This window comes from Schistocerca americana, chromosome 3 (genome assembly GCF_021461395.2).
Source record: "Schistocerca americana isolate TAMUIC-IGC-003095 chromosome 3, iqSchAmer2.1, whole genome shotgun sequence".
In the NCBI taxonomy this organism is placed as follows: domain Eukaryota; kingdom Metazoa; phylum Arthropoda; class Insecta; order Orthoptera; family Acrididae; genus Schistocerca; species Schistocerca americana.
In genome coordinates, this window is record NC_060121.1 from 965,539,671 (window position 1) to 965,557,430 (window position 17,760).

Sequence of the window (17,760 nt, forward strand, 5' to 3'; positions counted from 1 at the left end):
ATGGTGTACGTTTATTAGATTACAAAACACAAACTGTTTCACTGTTTCGAAACAGCGTATCGAAACATTACTTTGTACTGTTTCATTTGTTTCGAAACAGTTAAGTGTTTCAGTTTGTCCATCTCTACTGCAAATAATCTATGAGAGACAGGCCAGTTTGGCGGCAAAGGAAAGGTGAATTGCTGAATCCAGTACAAGGGATGTAGACAGTCAGGACTAGTACGAAACACTTTGAATTTCCTGACAGATAAAAAATGCCGGTAGTCGAATCCATTTCTGAAACTGTCAAAAGAATGCTGTCGGTTGAAAAGGTGTGCGATGAAAAGGTAAGCGAGTTGTCACGTGATTGTAGAAAGTCTCTTTCTCTGACCGGTTTAGTAAGCTGAGATTGCAGAGAATGTTCTACATTCTGATCGGTACAATGCGTTGCAAAATTATGTGAGCAATGGAATCATTCTGATAGAAAGGAGAGCGTTAATTTTATTAAGTTCCTGTTTTATTTGGCGAGTAATTTGCATTTGTTCCTGTCGAAAGTTTTCAAGTGATTGATATTTTTCAGTGTCAGTGAAGTGTACCGGCTGTGGGCCTTCAGACTGATTGTTATGGTTTAATTTTAATTGCGCTACTGTATCGGTGAGTTCATCATATTCTGTTTTCAGTTTGTCGTATTGGTTGTGGATTTTAGTAATATCAGCTTTAAGTGCCTGTAACTGTACAGCACGAATACGCGTTTTCTTTTGCAGGGCAGCAACAATTTCACTGGGTAACGACTTTCTAATTTTAGCAATAAGTAGGGCTTTGTTTTGCCTCTGAGTTTCAGAAATTGTATTTAGCTGTTCATCAATGTCTACTTCTATGTCTGACAAACGATGTCATGAGCTGTATTTAGTAAGCTTAAACGAGTTGTGACATTGATAACCTCGGCTGAAACATTGTTTATATCAGCGCACACTCCGCTGCAGAGTGAAAATCTCATTCTGGAAACATCCCCCAGGCTGTGGCTAAGCCATGTCTCCGCATTATCCTTTCTTTCAGGAGTGCTAGTTCTGCAAGGTTCGCAGGAGAGCTTCTGTAAAGTTTGGAAGGTAGGAGACGAGATACTGGCAGAAGTAAAGCTGTGAGTACCGGACGTGAGTCGTGCTTCGGTAGCTCAGTTGGTAGAGCACTTGCCCGCGAAAGGCAAAGGTCCCGAGTTCGAGTCTCGGTCGGGCACACAGTTTTAATCTGCCAGGAAGTTTCATTGTTTATACGGTCTGTTAAAGTTCTTTGGCTGTCTTTTAATTCGTCAGAGAGTGCTTTCTGATTGTCATGCAGTGCATCTAAATATTTTTTATGCTCTTCGAATTTTTGATTAAGCTCTTCCAAATGAGCAGCCTATGCTACAAAACGTTCTGTAAGAGATTCATGGTTTTTAGCATGTATAGCATTGAATTCTTGAAATTGCTTTGTAGGGACTCGTTACTATATTTAAGTTCGTCAAAACGAGTGGATTGTTCATGAAAACGTTTCTTTAAGTTTCTCAGCAAAACGAGTGGATTATTCGTCAAAACGTTTATTATTTTCGTCAGATAATGTCTTAATAGCTTGCAACAGGCGTTCAAAATCTGTTTGAGAAAAAGACTGATTTACGTATAAGTCCACTAAGCAGGGGCCTATAGGCGGCACCTTAAGGGGGGCGGTATTTCTTGCTCTGTACTCATTTTAGCCTTTTACGTTTTAAAGTAACTGCGCTTACAAACGAAAAAATTTTTTAATATTGCTAGTTTACGTAAGCCTTAAGAACGAAATTCGACAATAGAAGCTTGGAAATATACATAGTTTACTTGGTGACTGAATGGAAATTTAGAATTGGGCTTTTGTCCGGTATCATCTTCGCGATTGTTCAAAATATTATGAAGTAAGCTGTCAGGACGGCAATCTATAATATAATGACTGAACCGTTATTATTCCGAGAATATATTTGAAAAATTATTCCGTAATGTTGTCGGCTTCTACTTACCCCTACGATATTTTCCCCGTGAAAATACCGGGACCTCTGAAAAGCTGTGATAAACTAATCAGCACTTTCTTAAATACCGTAAAATGTGTGGGTCTCAGTACGTAAAACCCAGCTGTACTTAAATTTCTATTAGAAATTACGGGCAAGCATGTCAGCCCCCCATTACTGTAATTAATGTGAAAGCTCTGTGGTCTTCAGTATCTGAGCTTTGATTTAATGACACCCGTTTGATGCGAAAAACGTGTTGATCCTGGAAATTTTTACATTTTTAAACAGGCCGGCCGGCGTGGCCGAGCGGTTCTGGGCGCTACAGTCTGGAACCGTGCGACCGCTACGGTCGCAGGTTCGAATCCTGCCTCGGGCATGGATGTGTGTGACGTCCTTAGGTTAGCTAGGTTTAAATAGTTCTAAGTTCTAGGGGACTGATTACCACAGCAGCTATGTCCCATAATGCTCAGAGCCATTTGAACCATTTTTTTAAACATATTTAGACACATGTTTATACGAAAAGAACGTAAGCAGAATATCTAATAATGTGTAAAACACACTTCACACAAGTTAAAATTTTTTTATTTACTTACTTAGTTACTTTATTTGGCGAAAAAGTAAGAAGAAACCAACATTTGTTTGTCTCATTTATTGTGCTGCAGCCTGCACGATATCAGAGTTCCCACACGGTACAATTAAATAGTGCGTGGCATAGCAAATTTAATATTAAACTTCTTAACTAAGCTTTTTATCTTCGAGGAAAGGTTATTTTTATTTTATGTTGGAACAAAAGGTGCATTTGCATGTAGACATAACAGCAGTGTTCACACAAATGACAAAACACCACATCAACTGCCAACAAGACTACTTAAACTTTGTAGTCAGTCTTCTACGCCCAAAGAAACCTCTAAAATGTTACAAGGGTAAGTGGGATAAGAGTCGATCTAGCACACCTAGATGCAAAAAATTTCAAAAGTTATTTGCTTTTTAAATTAGAAAGACAGTGTCAAGAATATTCGGAACATATTTTCGTCCCAGCTAAAATTCCGGCGATGCGGGAAACAGAAGCCAAAAAAAGGACTGTCCTGTTTTCTTTATGAGACGAATTCCAGCCGGCAGGTGTGCTTCTACTGTTCACTGACAACAGAGAAAAAGGTGACAATTAAATTAAATTATTCTGCACTGTTGTTCTTTCATAGCACAATTACTCCGAGTAATCCGAGTTGGTGAGTTCATCGCTCCGTGTTTAAAGAAAAAATCTTTGTGCCCGTGTTCCGTGTTTAAAGTAAAAAGCTTTGTGCTCCTGTGTGGTGTAATACGAGTGGAACTGGATACAGTCTTTCTTCCTTTCCTTTTACAATTTTTTTCTTTTGTTTCGACAGTTGGTTGACAATTTTATTAAGTGCCTTAACATGAACATTTGAATAACAGTGAAAAAGGCAAACGTGCAATATTAAGTGGGGTAGCATTTCGGAAATTATCGAAGGAAAGGCGAGAATTAGAAACCAATGTTCTAAACACGCTTGGCAGGGTAGATAAATTTTTCGCAAAAAATGTTGCCGGTTCAACTTCGAGTTCAAGTACCACGGATGACGCTTCTGGCACTGCAGCTATTGTAAAAGAAGTAAATACAGACAAAACAAAAGTTAAAAAAGAAGAAAAGCAAATTGTTCCTGATTTTGAGTTTCACGAAAAACTAAGTGTCGAGTCAAATGGCTCTAAGCACTATGGGACTCAACTGCTGAGGTCATTAGTCCCCTAGAACTTAGAACTAGTTAAACCTAACTAACCTAAGGACATCACACACATCCATGCCCGAGGCAGGATTCGAATGTCGAGTCAGATATTACAAAAAGAAATTATCTCGTTAGTGATGATCCTGCAGAATGGTGTGTCAATGAATCAACAATCGACATTCTCTTACAACGTGGCATTAATCAAAATTATAACGGTGATTTTCCTAATTCGAGAAGATCAATATGCGACAAAACCAGATATTTGAACAAAAATGTATTTCACCATAAACTTTTAAACGGTGATCAACTTTGCGTGATTTTCTAGTATACACCTGTAGCACCGGTGCACCATGTAAATTGATCGGATGTAAGGCCGCGATTGTTACTAATGGTATTACACATTGGGAAAATATGTCTAATATTTTATCTCATCATGAGAATTCACTTGGACACAAAAATTCTGAGTTATCACTCTGAACAAGAAAAAAGTCACTTGAAACAATAGATAACCATTTCGAGTCATATGTTCATACAGAAAAAATGTACAGGCTCAGTGTGTTGAAAAGGGTTTTTGCAGTAGTGAAGAAGCTAACGAGTCGTGGACTCCCCCTACGTGGACACGTTGAAAGATTCCATTCATTACGTAGTGGTCAATTCATTATGTTTCATGAATTACAGCCGAGTTTCAAACTTTTCTCACAGAGAACATTGAACGATATGGAAATCCATGGCAGGGACATACTAGTTAAATTTCTTCAACAATCTGTATCCGCCTACAAAGCACAGCGGTAGCGTTACCGCTTACCACGCAAGGGGCCCGGGTTCGATTTCCCGGCAGGGAACCGGGTGCTGTGCGTCCATCATCATTTTCACCATCATTGACACGCACGTCGCCGAGGTGGCGTCAACTAAAAAGACTTAGAATACGGCGGCCGAAGGAGATATCCCGGCCAAAAATGCCATACGATCATTTCATTTTCAACAATCTGTGATGAAATAATAGAGCTCCTTTCTGAACAAACAGAAAAAATTTTCATAAGTGAAATAAAACAGGCCAAATATTTCTCTATAATAGTAGATTCTACTGTGGACATTTCACACATTGATCAGTTATCTTTCATATTAAGATATGTGAACGATAATGGTGTACCTGTTGAACGTTTCCTTCCGTTTTTAGTAAACCCGGAACACATGTCCGAAAACTTAGCTGAGGCCGTACTAAATGTCCTGTCCACAAATTCCATTGACATTACTTACTCTAGAAGCCAGTCATATGACAACGCAATCAATATGTCAGGAACCTACACTGGTTTGAGGCACGCATTAAAGAACGAAATCCGAAACGCATTATGTGCCTTATGCAGCACATTCTTTGAATTTAGCCGGCACTAGCGCAGCAAGCTGTTGTCGGGAAGCATGTTCCTTTTTCAGTTTAGTGCAAACCCTTATAATTTTTCTCTGCTTCTATACAGCACTGGGATAAACTTCTTTCTTTCATGAAACCAGGAAGTAAAATGGTAAAAAGTTTATCATAATAATGCAAATAATACGTTTGAAAGACCACTTGTGCGAAATGAGGCTTCAGCTTTATTGAATCAACTTGTAAAGACAAATCACAAATATAAAAGACAACGTCGAGAACAATAGATGTCAAATCTGAAAACAAATGTACAATGTTAGTCGAGAAATTCGCGTTGCGCCAAAATTATAATAATAAGTAAGACTGAGCAGTACTCAGTTTCTGACTGTTTCTCAAAATATTCCTACGTCGCCCGTGCTGTAGAAGGATATCGCCAAGTGAAAGTTCTCTTTAAATAATAAAAATACGACTGACATACTCTGTTTTGAATAATAAGGGCTGTACAGAAATAATATTGACTCGTAATAGAAAACTTCCGTAGAAATGTTGGAACACGTGAGGCAATACTGACCTTACGACTTATCTTAGAAGAAAGATTAAGAAAAGGCAAACCTACGTTTCTAGCATTTGTAGACTTAGAGAAAGCCTTTGACAATGTTAACTGGAATACTCTCTTTCAAATTCTGAAGGTGGCCAGGGTAAAATACAGGGAGCGAAAGGCTATTTACAATTTGTACAGAAACCAGATGGCAGTTATAAGAGTCGAGGGTATGAAAGGGAAGCAGTGGTTGGGAAAGGAGTGAGACAGGGTTGTAGCCTCTCCCTGATGTTATTCAATCTGTATATTGAGCAAGCAACAAAGGAAACAATAGAAAAATTCGGAGTAGGTATTAAAATTCGTGGAGAAAAAGTAAAAACTTTGAGGTTCGCCGATGACATTGTAATTCTGTCAGAGACAGCAAAGGGCTTGGAAGAGCAGTTGAACGGAATGGACAGGGTCTTGAAAGGAGGATATAAGATGAACATCAACAAAAGCGAAACGAGGATAATGGAATGTAGTCAAATTAAGTCGGGTGATGGTGAGGGAATTAGATTAGGAAATGGGACACTTAAGGTAGTAAAGGAGTTTTGCTATTTAGGTAGTAAAATAACCGATGATGGTCGAAGTAGAGAGGATATAAAATGTAGACTGGCAATGGCAAGGAAAGCGTTTCTGAAGAAGAGAAATTTGTTAACATCGAGTATCGATTTAAGTGTCAGGAAGTCGTTTCTGAAAGTACACTCCTGGAAATTGAAATAAGAACACCGTGAATTCATTGTCCCAGGAAGGGGAAACTTTATTGACACATTCCTGGGGTCAGATACATCACATGATCACACTGACAGAACCACAGGCACATAGACACAGGCAACAGAGCATGCACAATGCCGGCACTAGTACAGTGTATATCCACCTTTCGCGGCAATGCAGGCTGCTATTCTCCCATGGAGACGATCGTAGAGATGCTGGATGTAGTCCTGTGCAACGGCTTGCCATGCCATTTCCACCTGGCGCCTCAGTTGGACCAGCGTTCGTGCTGGACGTGCAGACCGCGTGAGACGACGCTTCATCCAGTCCCAAACATGCTCAATGGGGGACAGATCCGGAGATCTTGCTGGCCAGGGTAGCTGACTTACACCTTCTAGAGCACGTTGGGTGGCACGGGATACATGCGGACGTGCATTGTCCTGTTGGAACAGCAAGTTCCCTTGCCGGTCTAGGAATGGTAGAACGATGGGTTCGATGACGGTTTGGATGTACCGTGCACTATTCAGTGTCCCCTCGACGATCACCAGTGGTGTACGGCCAGTGTAGGAGATCGCTCCCCACACCATGATGCCGGGTGTTGGCCCTGTGTGCCTCGGTCGTATGCAGTCCTGATTGTGGCGCTCACCTGCACGGCGCCAAACACGCATACGACCATCATTGGCACCAAGGCAGAAGCGACTCTCATCGCTGAAGACGACACGTCTCCATTCGTCCCTCCATTCACGCCTGTCGCGACACCACTGGAGGCGGGCTGCACGATGTTGGGGCGTGAGCGGAAGACGGCCTAACGGTGTGCGGGACCGTAGCCCAGCTTCATGGAGACGGTTGCGAATGGTCCTCGCCGATACCCCAGGAGCAACAGTGTCCCTAATTTGCTGGGAAGTGGCGGTGCGGTCCCCTACGGCACTGCGTAGGATCCTACGGTCTTGGCGTGCATCCGTGCGTCGCTGCGGTCCGGTCCCAGGTCGACGGGCACGTGCACCTTCCGCCGACCACTGGCGACAACATCGATGTACTGTGGAGACCTCACGCCCCACGTGTTGAGCAATTCGGCGGTACGTCCACCCAGCCTCCTGCATGCCCACTATACGCCCTCGCTCAAAGTCCGTCAACTGCACATACGGTTCACGTCCACGCTGTCGCGGCATGCTACCAGTGTTAAAGACTGCGATGGAGCTCCGTATGCCACGGCAAACTGGCTGACACTGACGGCGGCGGTGCACAAATGCTGCGCAGCTAGCGCCATTCGACGGCCAACACCGCGGTTCGTGCGTGTGATCATTGCTTGTACAGCCCTCTCGCAGTGTCCGGAGCAAGTGTGGTGGGTCTGACACACCGGTGTCAATGTGTTCTTTTTTCCATTTCCAGGAGTGTATTTGTATGGAGTGTAGCCATGTATGGAAGTGAAACATGGACGATAACTAGTTTGGACAAGAAGAGAATAGAAGCTTTCGAAATGTGGTGCTACAGAAGAATGCTGAAGATAAGGTGGGTATATCACGTAACTAATGAGGAGGTATTGAATAGGATTGGGGAGAAGAGAAGTTTGTGGCACAACTTGACTAGAAGAAGGGATCGGTTGGTAGGATATGTTTTGAGGCATCAAGGGATCACAAATTTAGCATTGGAGGGCAGCGTGGAGGGTAAAAATCGTAGAGGGAGACCAAGAGATGAATACACTAAGCAGATTCAGAAGGATGTAGGTTGCAGTAGGTACTGGGAGATGAAAAAGCTTGCACAGGATAGAGTAGCATGGAGAGCTGCATCAAACCAGTCTCAGGACTGAAGACCACAACAACAACAACAATAGAAAACTGAACTGTTGTAATGAGCAGGCAAACCTTTTAATGCTGGTAAAGTGAACAATCTGACAGCAAGAATTTTGAACGCTATAAACTGCCTGAATAATGAACTTTGACATAAAATCTGCGTAATTAGTTTTGCGAAACTGATCACAGATCCCAGAACTAAAACTGATACACAACACAGAAAAACCTCTTATGTCTGAATGACAAAAGTTGGCCCAGATCGAATAAAAAAGACACATCAAAATATTTAGTCCTTACGTCTAATCTGCGGAAATCTGGATAACGCGTTGCAGTACTACTCTGCCTTGCGCGCCTCTATGCTAAAGCTGGAAATTACTATATCTACACACAGGAACTCATGAGGTGCAATGAGTTCTCTGTTAGTTGCAAATCGGAGAATTTTCGGAACACACTTGGTTCCTTTTCTACTTTTGAAAAAAAAAAAAAAGAACTACGATCAATTAAAAATTGTAAGAGAAAGGTAGGTAAAAATGGCGCTCAATAATAAAAGAGTGACTTAAAAAATTTACCTTATAATATTTCTTTACGCATTACAACAGCTTCCTCACTTGAACACAGTGAACCACTATGTGCTGCTGTGCCTACACGCACACCAAAAATGATAACCTAGCCCTGCGATACAGCTTACAACATCGCTGCTCGCTCGCATGTAACTGCTCGAGAGGAAAGATGTGACAATATTGTACAATCGATTAACACTCAAATGGCACCTATCAATATGTAGGCTTCCTGTAAACTTTAAAATTTTGTCTCCTTTTTAATATACTAACTGACAAATCGAGAAAATTTATGCCACTATCAGTTTCAGGTTCAAATATGAACTTAATTTTTTGGTGTATTTGGTTCAGTTTGTCTGTTACTTCATTTAAATTTTGCTTAGTTCCTTTAAATAGAACTATACTGTCATCAACATGCCGGTGATAATACAGGGTTATTACAAATGAATGAAGCGATTTATTATTTGAGATATTTTCAAAATGCTTTGCACACACATACAAAAACTCAAAAAGTTTATTTAGGCATTTACAAATGTTCGATATGTGCCCCTTTAGTGATTCGGCAAACATCAAGCCGATAATCAAGTTCCTCTCACACTCGGCGCAGCATGTCCCCATCAATGAGTTCGAAAGCATCGTTGATGCGAGCTCGCAGTTCTGGCACGTTTCTTGGTAGAGGAAGGTTAAACACTGAATCTTTCACCTAACCCCACAGAAAGAAATCGCATGGGGTTAAGTTGGGAGAGCGTGGAGGCCATGACATGAATTGCTGATCATGATCTCCACCACGACCGATCCATCGGTTTTCCAATCTCCTGTTTAAGAAATACCGAACATCATGATGGAAGTGCGGTGGAGCACCATCCTGTTGATAGATGAAGTCGGCGCTGTCAGTCTCCAGTTGTGGCATGAGCCAATTTTCCGCGGGCTACGCGTGAAACTTGCCCGCACGCGTTCAACCGTTTCTTCGCTCACTGCAGGCCGACCCGTTGATTTCCCCTTACAGAGGCATCCAGAAGCTTTAAACTGCGCATACCATCGCCGAATGGAGTTAGCAGTTGGTGGATCTTTGTTGAACTTCGTGCTGAAGTGTCGTTGCACTGTTATGACTGACTCATGTGAGTGCAATTCAAGCACGACATACGCTTTCTCGGCTCCTGTCGCCATTTTGTCTCACTGCGCTCTCGAGCGCTCTGGCGGCAGAAACCTGAAGTGCGGCTTCAGCCGAATAAAACTTTATGAGTTTTTCTACGTATCTGTAGTTTGTCGTGACCTTATGTCAATGAATGGAGCTACAGTGAATTTATGAAATCGCTTCAATCATTTGTAATAGCCCTGTACAGTATTCTCTCCTTTATATCGGGGAATTTATCACAAACTCTAGATTCCAAGTCATTAAGAAAATTCTCTGATGCGTTGCCGGATAAATTGTTGCCATCGCTAGACCGTCTCCCATTTTTACAGATGTACTGGTATTTTTTTAAGGTTAAGCAGCTATGTACAGATATGAGGTGTCTATACACATGCCAGAAGAGTGACGATTGTTGTTGTTTTATGGTCTTCAGTCCAGAGACTAGTTTGATGCAGCTCTCCATGCTACTTTATACTGTGCAAGTTTCTTCATCTCCGAGTAACTATTTCAACCCATATCCTGTTTATCTGTTTAGTGTAAAACCTTGGTCTTACTCTACGATTTTTACCCTCCACGCTTCCCTCCAATACTAAATTGATGATCCCTTGATGCCTCAGAACGTGTCCTACCAACCGATCCCTTCTTCTAGTCAAGTTGTGCCACAAACTCCTCTTCCCCCCAATTCTGTTCAGTACCTCCTCATTAATTACGTGATCTGTAGCACCACATTTATAAAGCCTTCTATTCTCTTGTTGTTTAAACTATTTATCGTCCATGTTTCACTTCCATACATGGCTACACTCCATACAAATACTTTCAGAAGAGACTTCCTGACACTTAAATCTACACTCGATGTTTTCAAATTTCTCTTCTTCAGAGACGCTCTACTTGCCATTACCAGTTGTAATGGTACTTGAATTACGTAACCATTATGGTACCTCTCCTGAACCTCTCGATACCAGTAATATTCTACTGTATTTCTGTTAACTACTTAACATATTTCTGACAAGGGAACCTCCCCATCGCACCCCCCTCAGATTTAGTTATAAGTTGGCACAGTGGATAGGCCTTGATAAACTGAACACAGATCAATTGAGAAAACAGGAAGAAGTTGTGTGGAACTGTGAAAAAATAAGCAAAATATACAAACTGAGTAGTCCATGGGCGACATAGGCAACATCATGACAGTGTGAGCTGAGGAGCGGCGTGGTCCAGTGGTAGCGTGAGAAACTGCAGAACAAGAGGTCCTTGGTTCAAGTATTCCCTCGAGTGAAAATTTTACTATCTTTATTTTTGCATAGTTATTATCTGTCCGTTCGTTCACTGACGTCTCTGTTCACTGTAATAAGTTTAGTGTCTTTGTTTTGCGACCGCATCGCAAAACCGTGCGATTAGTAGACGAAAGGACGTGCCTCTCCAATGGGAACAGAAAACATTTGATCGCAAGGTCATAGGTCAACCGATTCCTCCACAGGAAAACACATCTGATATATTCTATACGACACTGGTGACGGCATGTGCGTCATATGACAGGAATATGTTGTCGACCCACCTAACTTGTACACTTGGCGAATGGGTAAAAAGAATCTTCTACCTTGCCCGATTTAGGTTTTCTTGTGAATGTGATAATCACTCCCAAAAAATTGATGAAAACATGAGAGTTTGTCACATAAACTGAAAATAAAAAATTAAAATTTACACTCGATGGAAGATTTGAAACAAGGACCCTTCGTTCCGCAACTGCTCACGTTACCACGAGACCACAGCGCTCCTGCGTTTCTTATGACCTTGAAATTGCATAGCTTCCCATGAACTACTCAGTTTGTATATTTTGCTTATTTTTTCACAGTTTCACAAAACTTCTTCCTGTTTTCTCAATTGATCTGTGTTCAGTTTTTCGAGGCCTATCCACTGTGCCAACGTATAACTAAATCTGAGGGGGGTGCGATGGGGAGGTTCCCTTGTGAGACAACATTCAGATTTGATTTCACTTTTGATACATCGATATGTTTATATTGTAATGATATTATTCTTATGCGTATTCTTTCTTTTGTCACTATGATCTTCGACGTACTTGTAACTCTGATTTCTGGGCGCGTAAGCGATTGTTAGTTGTAGAATTGTTAGAGTGTCGTACCTCTTGGAAGTAATGTAGGAAAGACGCATATTGTAGTCCGCTTATAAAATGTGAACAGTGACTGTGAGGAAGATGTTTTCAAGTATGTTTTGTATTGTGAAGTGATGTTTGTGTGTCACGTGATACTGCAATAAAAGCAATTAAAAGGAAGTGTAACTGAAATTTTTACATCACTATTGTGCTAACTTTGAAAGGTTAAATCTCCAAGAATGGTTTGTGAAGCGCATCTACAAAACTTTTGAATATAACAGAATAAAACCTAGGCCTCTTTGCATCCGAGGTTGGAATCATAATCACCCAGATTTTGAACGATTGAGCCATGATAATACGAGACCAGCGTGGGTAACACAAAAAGATGAGTGCCTAGTTTTTTTATTATTACATGAAATGACTATTAACAGTGCTCTAATGACACCTGCCACATAATATGACTGATGTTGCCCGAAAATGCAGTATTTAACAGCGTGAGCAACACCACAACCGTTGTTAAAATTTTGACCTTTGTTGTGGTAGGGTTGTTAGACAGTCTACATTTTATATCCTCTCTACTTCGGTCATCACCAGCTACACTCCTGGAAATTGAAATAAGAACACCGTGAATTCATTGTCCCAGGAAGGGGAAACTTTATTGACACATTCCTGGGGTCAGATACATCACATGATCACACTGACAGAACCACAGGCACATAGACACAGGCAACAGAGCATGCACAAGGCCGGCACTAGTACAGTGTATATCCACCTTTCGCGGCAATGCAGGCTGCTATTCTCCCATGGAGACGATCGTAGAGATGCTGGATGTAGTTCTGTGCAACGGCTTGCCATGCCATTTCCACCTGGCGCCTCAGTTGGACCAGCGTTCGTGCTGGACGTGCAGACCGCGTGAGACGACGCTTCATCCAGTCCCAAACATGCTCAATGGGGGACAGATCCGGAGATCTTGCTGGCCAGGGTAGTTGACTTACACCTTCTAGAGCACGTTGGGTGGCACGGGATACATGCGGACGTGCATTGTCCTGTTGGAACAGCAAGTTCCCTTGCCGGTCTAGGAATGGTAGAACGATGGGTTCGATGACGGTTTGGATGTACCGTGCACTATTCAGTGTCCCCTCGACGATCACCAGTGGTGTACGGCCAGTGTAGGAGATCACTCCCCACACCATGATGCCGGGTGTTGGCCCTGTGTGCCTCGGTCGTATGCAGTCCTGATTGTGGCGCTCACCTGCACGGCGCCAAACACGCATACGACCATCATTGGCACCAAGGCAGAAGCGACTCTCATCGCTGAAGACGACACGTCTCCATTCGTCCCTCCATTCACGCCTGTCGCGACACCACTGGAGGCGGGCTGCACGATGTTGGGGCGTGAGCGGAAGACGGCCTAACGGTGTGCGGGACCGTAGCCCAGCTTCATGGAGACGGTTGCGAATGGTCCTCGCCGATACCCCAGGAGCAACAGTGTCCCTAATTTGTTGGGAAGTGGAGGTGCGGTCCCCTACGGCACTGCGTAGGAACCTACGGTCTTGGCGTGCATCCGTGCGTCGCTGCGGTCCGGTCCCAGGTCGACGGGCACGTGCACCTTCCGCCGACCACTGGCGACAACATCGATGTACTGTGGAGACCTCACGCCCCACGTGTTGAGCAATTCGGCGGTACGTCCACCCGGCCTCCCGCATGCCCACTATACGCCCTCGCTCAAAGTCCGTCAACTGCACATACGGTTCACGTCCACGCTGTCGCGGCATGCTACCAGTGTTAAAGACTGCGATGGAGCTCCGTATGCCACGGCAAACTGGCTGACACTGACGGCGGCGGTGCACAAATGCTGCGCAGCTAGCGCCATTCGACGGCCAACACCGCGGTTCCTGGTGTGTCCGCTGTGCCGTGCGTGTGATCATTGCTTGTACAGCCCTCTCGCAGTGTCCGGAGCAAGTATGGTGGGTCTGACACACCGGTGTCAATGTGTTCTTTTTTCCATTTCCAGGAGTGTATCTTGCTCCACAAACAGCGAAACTCATCTATTACTTTAAGTGTCTCATTTCCTAGTCTTATTCCCTCAGAATCACCTGATTTGATTCGGCTACACTCCACTATCCTCGTTTTGCTTTTGTTTATGTTCATCTTATATTCTCCTCTCAAAACACAGTTCATTCCGTTCAACTGCTCTTCCACGTCCTTTGCTGTCTCTGACAGAATTACAATGTCGTCGGTAAACCTCAAAGTTTTTATTTGTTCTCCATCGATTTTAATTCCTACTCCAAATTTTTCTTTTGTTTCCTTTACTGCTTGCTCGGTACACATATTGAACAACATCGGAGATAAGCTACAACCTTGTCTCACTCCCTTCTCAACCACTGTTTCCCTTTCGTGTCCCTCGACTGTAACCATACAGCAAAGCTGTACTCCCTCGGGATAAATTATGGCTGTAGTTTCCCCTTGCTTTCAGCCGTTCGCAGTACCAGCACAGCAAGGCCATTTTGGTTAATGTTACAACGCCAGATCAGTCAATCATTCAAACTGTTGCCCCTGAAACTACTAAAAATGGCCGCTGCCACTCTTCAGGAACCAAACGTTTGTCTGGCCTCTCAATAGATACCCCTCCATTTTGGTTGCATCTACGGTACCAGGGCTACCAGTATCGCTGTGGCACCGAAGCCTCCCCTACAACGGCAAGGTCCATGGTTCTTGGGAGAGGCGATCAAAGTTTAAATTTCATTTTCTGTAGTTGTAAATTATCTTTGGATATACTGTACCATGGTCGTTACAAGTACTGTTGTACAGTCAATTTCATCTTTGGCGCTGTCAGTGTCATAATTTACTACGATACTAAGTTTAAGTACTGTAGCACAGCCGGTTTAATCTTCAGAACTGTCAGCCAACTTTAAAGGCGATCTTTAAACTTAACTCACCATATTGGACGTAGAATATGTACGATACGTAATGTCAGTGTAAGTTTTCCTTTGTCATCTCAATTTGCATCTTTTACACAAATATGATGATACTTCTGTTTATTTGAAGAGCGAAACTAGACAATAAAAGTACAAAGTGCGACTTGCAGCTCTTTCCAAAAGCTTAGAGTGGTAACTGTCACGAACTGCGTAGTCAGTGACAGGTACCAGTAGCTACTGTACAGTGGCTCTGTCAGCCAACTCCTAGCGCCATTTGGAGACTTTAGTCTGAAGATGGCCTTATAGACCCAAACCGGATACCAGTAGTAAAATAAATAATTTATTATGATCTGCACTTCATTTAGTTGTTACATCAAGTGGAATCAGTGTGTTGTACAAAGACGTTAAAATTATTAAAAGTAATTATTTAACATACTTTCTTCGAAGTGATGACTAAATTTTGTGACGAAACCTTGTACAGGTGTTCCATATCACAGGGTAGTGATGTTCTAGAGTATTACACAGGGTGGTCCATACGTGTTTCCCACTTCCCTAAAACAAAAACACCTGGGTAAACAGAAATTTAAAGTCAAGTAGTACAAGATGGGGAGAAGGCAAAAATCAGTAAATCTGTGTTACCAACTTGGAGGGTATTCTGGATGGAAACCTGTTGATCTGACGTATCAAACAGATAATTACTCGGGAAAAATGATGGTGCCTTTATTTGAGCATAGTTTTATTCATTCTCGAACTATCACTGATAAAGTAAACACATTGAAATCGTTCTGATATCGAGAGAGAAGAGCGCCAGTGTTACCGCGGAAGACTTCAGCCAACGTCACCCAGACAGACTACCCATTACCTACAGCACGGCGATGAGTGAACTCGCAAAATTCCGTCATACTGGCTCTTCCACAGACAAACTGAAGGGTGGATGATCGAAAAAGCCTACGGATGATGCAACGTCAACTGCTCTTCTGACATTGTTCAGTGAGGTCTAGAGTGCTGTACGTGCTGCGTCTCATACCAGACTAGCGTCAGCCATACATCAATAATCAGAATTTTGGCCTCACATAAATGGTACCCTTACAAAATGCTAAAGTTGAAATATATCAGCATGGACGATCCAGATCATGAGGTTCAGCACAGAGAATGGGCAACACGCAAGCTGGACGTAAACTGTCGTTTCCCCTATGACGCACTGATTACAGATGACGTTAACTTCTATGTTTACGGAGAGGTAAATACACAGAATAACAGATATTGGTCAGAGGCCGAACATCGGTGGATGACCCCACCGAAGAAAGTTGGCGCATCCAAAGTGATGTGGAATAAGGGATACTCATATTGCTGAACCGTTCTTTATACAGGGCATACTAACAGCAATTCTTTTTTGCAGTTGTTAGACGAAGATGCGCTGCATTGCTGCTGCCGGAAGACGAGATATTTGTCACTTTCTTTTCAGCAGGACGGTGTCCGCGTCATTACGGGCTAACGACCAGAGTTTTCTTAGATATATAGTTTCCAAAAGATGGATATGTCGTAGAGGTCCCGTAGCCACACGATTTCTCTCTTTTGGGACGTACGAATGCAATGATTTACGTGCTGAAACATCGAACACTCAGACAGTGGGTTGTTCGTGCTTGCGCTTCGTGTTGTTGACAAGCAGTGGGTCGAAGTTATAACAAAAACCTTAACACGTGATGGATAATGCGCCGAGCACACACTATAGTCTTTATTACTAGTATTTTCCTTGTGCTGTACATATTGCAACACAATTCTAGAATGAGTAAAGCTATGTTCAAATGAATGACGACATTTTTTTTTCGAGTAATTATATTTGATATGTACATAATCCAAGTTGGCCTGCATGTTGCTCATATTGCCTCATAGCCTTACTCCCCCCCCCCCCCCCCCTATCGCTCACCCGATGGACCTTTTGAGCTGTCCATTAAGCGAGTATCTCAGAACCTTGTACCAGTTGCAGGTTGCCTATCTGATAGCTTGTAACACTACATCCCTGTGCCTCAAGTATTTTTCAGCTACTTGTTTTTTTCGAATTTATAACCATTTTTGTAAAAATAGGGTATGTGTTAATGAACTTTGTCAGCAAGTAGTGTTTATGAAAATGTAATTTTTGTTGACAACATAAGCAAGGATTGCTTACGTCGCATTATTGCAGTAAACACGCTGGCCATATCAGAGAAGTTTATTGTATGAACCATAGATAATATCTTCCGTGCAACAACAACATCGTTGGCGCGAGTGCGCGTGGTCGTAGAGATGAAGGCAGATAAGAACTTCCGAAGCGTCTGTGATACGGACCGGATATATAGCCGCGCAAATGCCAGAGTATTTTGCCTTACAAATTTTGGAAGTAATGAAGAATGCTGTGTGGCTCAACTATATTCAAGCTGTTCGCTAATCAAGAAGAGCGTGTTGCCAATAATGGATATCACAATAGGCGGTACTTCACACCACAAGCAACGCATCACAAAGTAAGATCTAGACAGTATTTTGTAGCTGTGTAATAGGCATTTCAGCGTCTTAATAACTTTTTGGAACATTACTTTCAACATAAATTCCGAGAAAGTCAAGAGTGAAAGATACAGTCAAAATGAGCCAGATTTCTTAAATTTACAGATGATTTTGAATCACTTATATATTGTGTCTAAAAGTAGTAGTGACTTAGTGGTTCATATGGTACTGCACTACTAATGCAGACAATCAATTGAAAGTAATTTAACTGAAACTCATTTTCTATGTCAAAAGTACGATGGATTTCTTGCAGTCAAAGTTTTAGAATTGTATGTTGTATTTCGTACATGATACATGTGTACGTCTACGTAACGTTACTACCCAAACATAACTGTAGTCATGTATGA